The sequence below is a fragment of the Hevea brasiliensis genome, chromosome 15, assembly GCF_030052815.1.
Source record: "Hevea brasiliensis isolate MT/VB/25A 57/8 chromosome 15, ASM3005281v1, whole genome shotgun sequence".
NCBI lineage: Eukaryota > Viridiplantae > Streptophyta > Magnoliopsida > Malpighiales > Euphorbiaceae > Hevea > Hevea brasiliensis.
This window is the reverse complement of record NC_079507.1, coordinates 57,249,869-57,256,214: the sequence shown is the minus strand read 5'-3', so window position 1 is coordinate 57,256,214 and position 6,346 is coordinate 57,249,869. Positions and strand designations below refer to the sequence as shown.

The 6,346-nt window shown below is 33.2% G+C and overlaps 1 pseudogene; it reads right to left on the bottom strand.

The window, feature by feature from the left end:
- Positions 1–222: 222 nt before the first annotated feature.
- On the bottom strand, positions 223–2,999 carry LOC131173937 (non-functional NADPH-dependent codeinone reductase 2-like; annotated as a pseudogene).
- Positions 3,000–6,346: the final 3,347 nt, after the last annotated feature.

Sequence of the window (6,346 nt, the reverse complement as noted above, 5' to 3'; positions counted from 1 at the left end):
TCTACTAAAATTGGGGTCAGAAAATTAAAACAAAGGGATAACAAACTTTTCTTATTGTATATTTTTTTTTATAGAAACAATACATATTAAACAGATACAACGCATACTCTTAGTAAAACTATTATAATTTTATAAAGGCACGCTAAGATTTTTCAGAAACAATATCTAATTTAACATTAAGCAAAACAATAGTCCTAATTATCATTACAGGATTAAATATTTTTAAGATAAATCAATCTCTTCATCCCAAAGCTCCACAGGAGATTTGTAAGGACCTTCATTGGAGATAATTCAAGACCAGCAAACACTTCGCGTTGTGGAAGTTGATTGATCTTTTGCAAATCTTCTTGGCTTAGTTTCCGCTCAAATATGTCAAGGTTTTCTTTCATCCTCTCTTTGTTGAAGCTCTGCAGCAGCACACTTACCGCTTGCTCAAAAGCCCATCTCAGGCATACCTTCGCATGCAATTAGCCACAATAACATTAGACAGTTTGCTTAGGTTGGTTCTTTATTTATTTTTTTTTTTTTACAAGAGTAAGCCCTTCTTCTGTTTTTTTTTTCTCCAATTCCCAATATGATGTGGTATAGTAGAGAAGCTCAAAACAATCTCTTTGGGCTTTATCTTTGTAGGTCGATGACTTTTCCCTTCGTGGATTAATTGGACTTTAACTACTTTCAAAATGATTAGTTTTTTTTTGTTTGTCCTTAACACGCTGTTTAGAAGAGATTTTATAAAAATAATGAGAGATTTTACAAAATTTAAACTTAATTTCTCTAAAATAATTTAAAAAATTAAAATTTAAAAATTATGATACTTTATCTTTTTCAAATCGAGCGTAAGAAAATCAATTTAATCCTCTTTAAAGAATAAAGTTACAAATACATAATATGTTTAGAAAAATTTTGTACCTGCGCAATAGTTTTTCCCTTAGCATCAGCAATCTCTATGTACCCCATAGAGTTCCTTTGGCTCCTAAAGGAGAGTAAGCAGTGATATGTATACCCTTCTTCTCACAGAAGTCTCTCAGCTTCTTTTGCTGCCAAAGTGGGTTCATCTCCACCTTCACCACCAAAATCATCCATAAATTCTTATTTCTTGTTCTCAAATAACAACTATAATTAAGAGCAAAAAGATAATTACTTACTTGATTAACAGCAGGAGAAAATCTTTGCAGTAGTAAGCAGGGTCTCAAGCTTCTTGCATGAAAAGTTGCTCACTCCAATGAATTTTGTCAGGCCAAGCTTGTGACACTCTTCCATAGCTTTCCACACAGAGTTTATATCAAATGGAACAAGGTCCTTTTTCTTCACAGGCAGCTCACATACACCTGGCTTCACGCTTACAGGAAAGTGAATCAGGTACAGGTCGAGGTAATCCAATTTAAGATTCCTGCTTGAATTTTTTTTAAAGAAAAAAATTTATGTATATGAGGATTCCAACAAGACTAGGCTGTTAAAAGAACATAAGAAAAGCAATAAGGCAATGCCAACAAATAGTAACCAACGTAACACCAAGAACAAATTAGAATTAATATACATAAAAAATAAATAACATCAAAACCTTATTCGGATATAGTGGAAACTTGAGATTTCTAACAAGTGGTCGTAGGTTCATGTCCAGTGGGATAGGGGTGAGAGGCTAGGTAGCACGGAAACGGAAACGGAAATGCGAACATGGGAAAACGGACACAGGAAACTACATTTTAAAAAATATATGAAACGAAAATGTGGGGAAACGCGTAAATATGAAAAATATAGGGGTATATTTATAAATAAATAAATATATATATATATATATATATATATATATATATATATAATCCAAATCAACATTCAAATTCAACCATATTAAAAAGTTGCATGTTTAGAAGTTTCATACTCATAAAAAAAAACTACAATACATTCAAATATTAATTAAATATATAGGATATATTAAAATTAATCAAACTCATTTTATCACTAATTTTTTTTACCAAAAAGTTAAAGTAGAGCATATTCTAAAAATGTATTGTAAAATTGAATAAATAAAATTAATAACTGTTTAAAAAAAATAATTTAATAACTGTTTAAAAAAATAATAACTGTTTAAATATGGGTAATTGGGTATCGATCAGTATCTCAAAGTCACAGGCAAGCAAAGCATGAAGGGACAAGGGAGATAGAGCATCAATGGGAAAGGGAGGAGGCAGAGCAGTGTAACATACCTGAGCCCTCGATTTGCCACTAGTCACCCTCGAGTCACCACCCTGTGTTGCCTCCACTAGTCAGATCCACTACTTCAATCACTGCCCCACCAACCAACCAGCGCTAGGTCCTCCTCCTCTTCCTCTTTCTTCTTGTTGCAGTGCAAATTGATTTTAACCCATCTTTGAGTTTGGTTGTTTCGATATTACATGATTCTTTTAAGTTTTTGTTTTTAAGTTTTTTTTTTTCAAAGAAACGCGTATCAAGGATAGGAAATGCGTGTCCGATTTCTAAGAATTACGAAAACGGCCCGAAGACGTTTCTTAGCCATGTCCTCACATTTTTTATGAGGAAATGTTTTCGGAACGGGGAAGTGCGGGCTCCTCCCATTTCCATGCATCATAGGTAAGAGGTTATGAACAAATCTATCTAAAGAAAAATAATTTTAAAAGAAGAAGAAGTAGAAGAAGAAGAAATTGTTGGATTGTTATTAATTACTTGAGCATTTTATGTAACGTAGGGAGGACACAATCATGATGAGGGTTACTGCACCAAAGCTTGGAAGTGATGAAGAGCTCATCCCTGGACTTTACAAGCCCAAGCTGTATGACATCTAATATTGCTTCACCAAGGGGGTGCTCAGATAGGTAAAGAGCAGCAGAATCAAAGTGTCAATAATGTAGTTTTATTGCATGGAGAAAGGAGTATTTCATGGTCTCAGGGGAAGCACAAAAGGGGTATTCAGCTGTTGCAAAACCTAAGAGAGGAATGGTTTTGTCACTTGAAACTAGGACTGTCACTAGAATGCTCCCCATTTTCCCTAGCCTAGCCTAGTTTCCTATTAGCTCCTTTTCTCTACTTGTGCACTTATACTAAAAAACTTAAAATTATAAGAAATTCTTATCAAATTCAGGAGATTTTCTTCACAATGAAATTGATTTTGATGTTGCAAAATTACTGATTTGTCTATTATTTTTTATTTACATGGCGTTACAATGGTTGGATAATTTTGTATTTTGAGTGTTGTGTGGGGTCCAGAGCTAAGCAAATTTTCTCTTCCCGTTTTCATCCGTGATCTCATGCCCATGACTATTAAAACAAAACAGCGCCGTTTCCCTTGCCCCTATTGCACCATCTGCTAATAAAATTGGCCTTGGCTAGCTGGTAGTATAGGCTTGCAATGGCAGCCAATTTCTGTCTTTTGAAATCAATTTTAGCTTGATGTTTTTTGGCCACTTTAGCTTTACACTTACGGAAAGAATCTTAATCTTATTACCTTACCCATAACTGTTGAAACAAATAAACAAACAATGCATAATTATTTATAAATACATGTTAGAATTATAACTCAAAATCCTAATGGGATTTGGAAAGAAGACCCTTTCCTAATTTGAGTGGGAAAAATATTCCTTAATGGAATGGAAGAATATTTTCTATACAAAGTAGAACTCTTATTTTAGTGTTATTCTTAGATTGAGTGGGACTCCTAATCAGATTAGGATTGAGAGAATTAATACTATAAATAAGAGAATAGAGAAAAAGGTTTTTTGGCTTTCAGCTCATAAAGTGAGGCTGTTGCCCATTGCAGAGAGGGGCTTTGCCAATTGCTAAGGATTTGACTTTATCCATTGATGAGAGGCTTATGCCAATTACAGTCCCATGGAGGGAAAGAGGCTTCGGCCTAAGGTGGAGAAAGGGTATAGAATTCAAAAGGAAGAAATTCTTGTCCATTGGCAAGAGGGCTCTTGCCCATATAGTTGAAGACACCCTTTGTAATGTAATAGTTAAAATAGTAAATATATTGGGTTATGTCTAAAGGAGATTGAGAGGAACCAACTAATATATTTACTTTGAGTAGTTTGATATAGTGTGAATTCTCTTTGGTGTAATTGTTTGAGCTTGTAACATGATTTATTATTATTGATAGTGGAAGATGATATGCCGGTGGATGTAGCCCTATGTTGAGAGGGTGAATCATGTAAATATTTATGTTTTGTGTGTTTGCTTTATTTCTTTATAGTTTACATACTTCTGCGATGCATAACAAATTGGTACAGAGCATGGGATGATCGTGGTGAGTTTGGTTAAAGATGGAGGTGTTGCGATATGTAGAAAGTTGCACGTACAATAATGGTGGTGGTGGAGAGTTAATTAAGGTAGAGCTCTTGATGCAAAATCAAAAAGATTGATGACACGAAGATTTTTTAAAGAAAGAAGCAATTTACACCCAAGATGAAGATTGAAGAATTGAAGATTTAAAAGGTTCAAGCCAAGCATGAAGAATTGATGATTTGATAACGCCTAAGAATTCAAGGTATGTAATGGTTGATGGATTTTGAGTCAAGGTAGAAATTGTTAGAATTATGACTCAAAATCCTAATGGGATTTGGAGAGAAGACCCTTTCCTAATTTGAGTGGAAGAAATATTTCTCAATGGAATGGAGAAATATTTTTTTTATATAGAGTAGAACTCTTATTTTAGTGTTATTCCTAAATTGAGTAGGACTCCTAATCAGATTAGGATTGAGGGAATTAATACTATAAATAGGAGAATGGTGGAAAAGGTTATTTGGCTTTCAGCTTATAAAGTGAGGCTGTCGCCCATTGTAGAGAGAGACTTTGCCAATTGCTAAGGATTTGACTTTATCCATTGATGAGGGGCTCATGCCCATTACAGTCCCATAGAGAGAAAGAGGCTTTGGCCTAAGATAGAGAGAGGGCATAGAATTGAAAAGGAATGAATTCTTGTCCATTGGTGAGAGGGTTCTTGCTCATATAATTGAAGTCACCCTTTGTGGTGTAGCAGTTAAAATAGTAAATATATTGGGTTATGTTTAAAGGAGAATGAGAGGGATTAACTAATATATTTACTATGAATAATTTGATGTAGTGTGGGTTCCCTTGGGTGTAATTAGGTTAATGGGTAGTATAGTTTGAGCTTGTAACATGATTTATTATTATTGATAGTAAAAGTTGGCATGAAAATGGATGTGGCCCTATGTTGAGATGGTGAACCATGTAAATATTAGTATTTTATTATTTCTCTTCTTGTTATGCCAAACAAATTCAAAAGTTTTTTTATGCCTTTACTACCTGATGGCCAAATATAAAGACCTCTAAAGATTCAAGCCAAGCTAAAGATGAGAGAAGAAAAATAAAGTTTAAAGAAGGTAAATAAAAGAGTTCTGCTTCTGCAGGCTTTTATAGAGCCCAAAAGAAATACCATTACTAGTTTTCTCTCCTCACATGACCATGGTTGCTAATTAGTAAATTCGAGATATATAGGTATATTTTTATAAGTGAATATTAAGTAGCATGTTTACCCTCTTTTTTTTTAATATTTATATGAAGCCTCTTTTTAACTTTAAATAAATACTTATTTACCAACTTAGAAACCCATTCATTGCCCTACTTGTATTTGATACAAGAGGGCAATTGTGATACCCCTTACCATCTACACTGTAGCCGAGCAAGGTATGCCACATTTGGTGTAAGAGCACCCTATCTTATCTTTTCATGTATATTATTAATTTAATGTTCATTTATTTATATCATCCCATGTATAGAATTTTTTTTTTTTTGTGTCACATTTCATTTTTATGGAGACCCGAACAGAGTCTCATATGTTTTTATTAGCGTATGGTGGGTTCTACTATTTACTTGTTAAAAATAGTTTATATCCATTTCATATTTTCATATCATATCAATTTCCCATGGATCATATCATATCATTTCTCATATAATTTTCAAGAAAATATATTTCATTCATTCATATAAAATTTATATACAATAATTTATATTTCATTTACAATCTCAGAATAATTTACATCATTTACTTATTTACAATGATCAAAATGCAAAATCTAAATATATATGGGCCCTACCAAAATGGACTACTGAGGTGACACATCACACTACTGTAAGATCTGATAAAATCCTTATCTGGGCACTATTGCTGCTGATGCTAGTCTCCAATACCTACGCGATGAAAAAACTAATGCGCTTAGCATAACGCTTAGTGGTACATAAATTAAAGTAAAAATAACTAAATAATTAAAGAAAATTATTCCAAGTATAATTTCATGAATTTTAAGTCATTTACATGTTTATTGACTTTGGGAGCAAATAAACTTATCTGGATCTTTTCTGGTCATTTATCTCA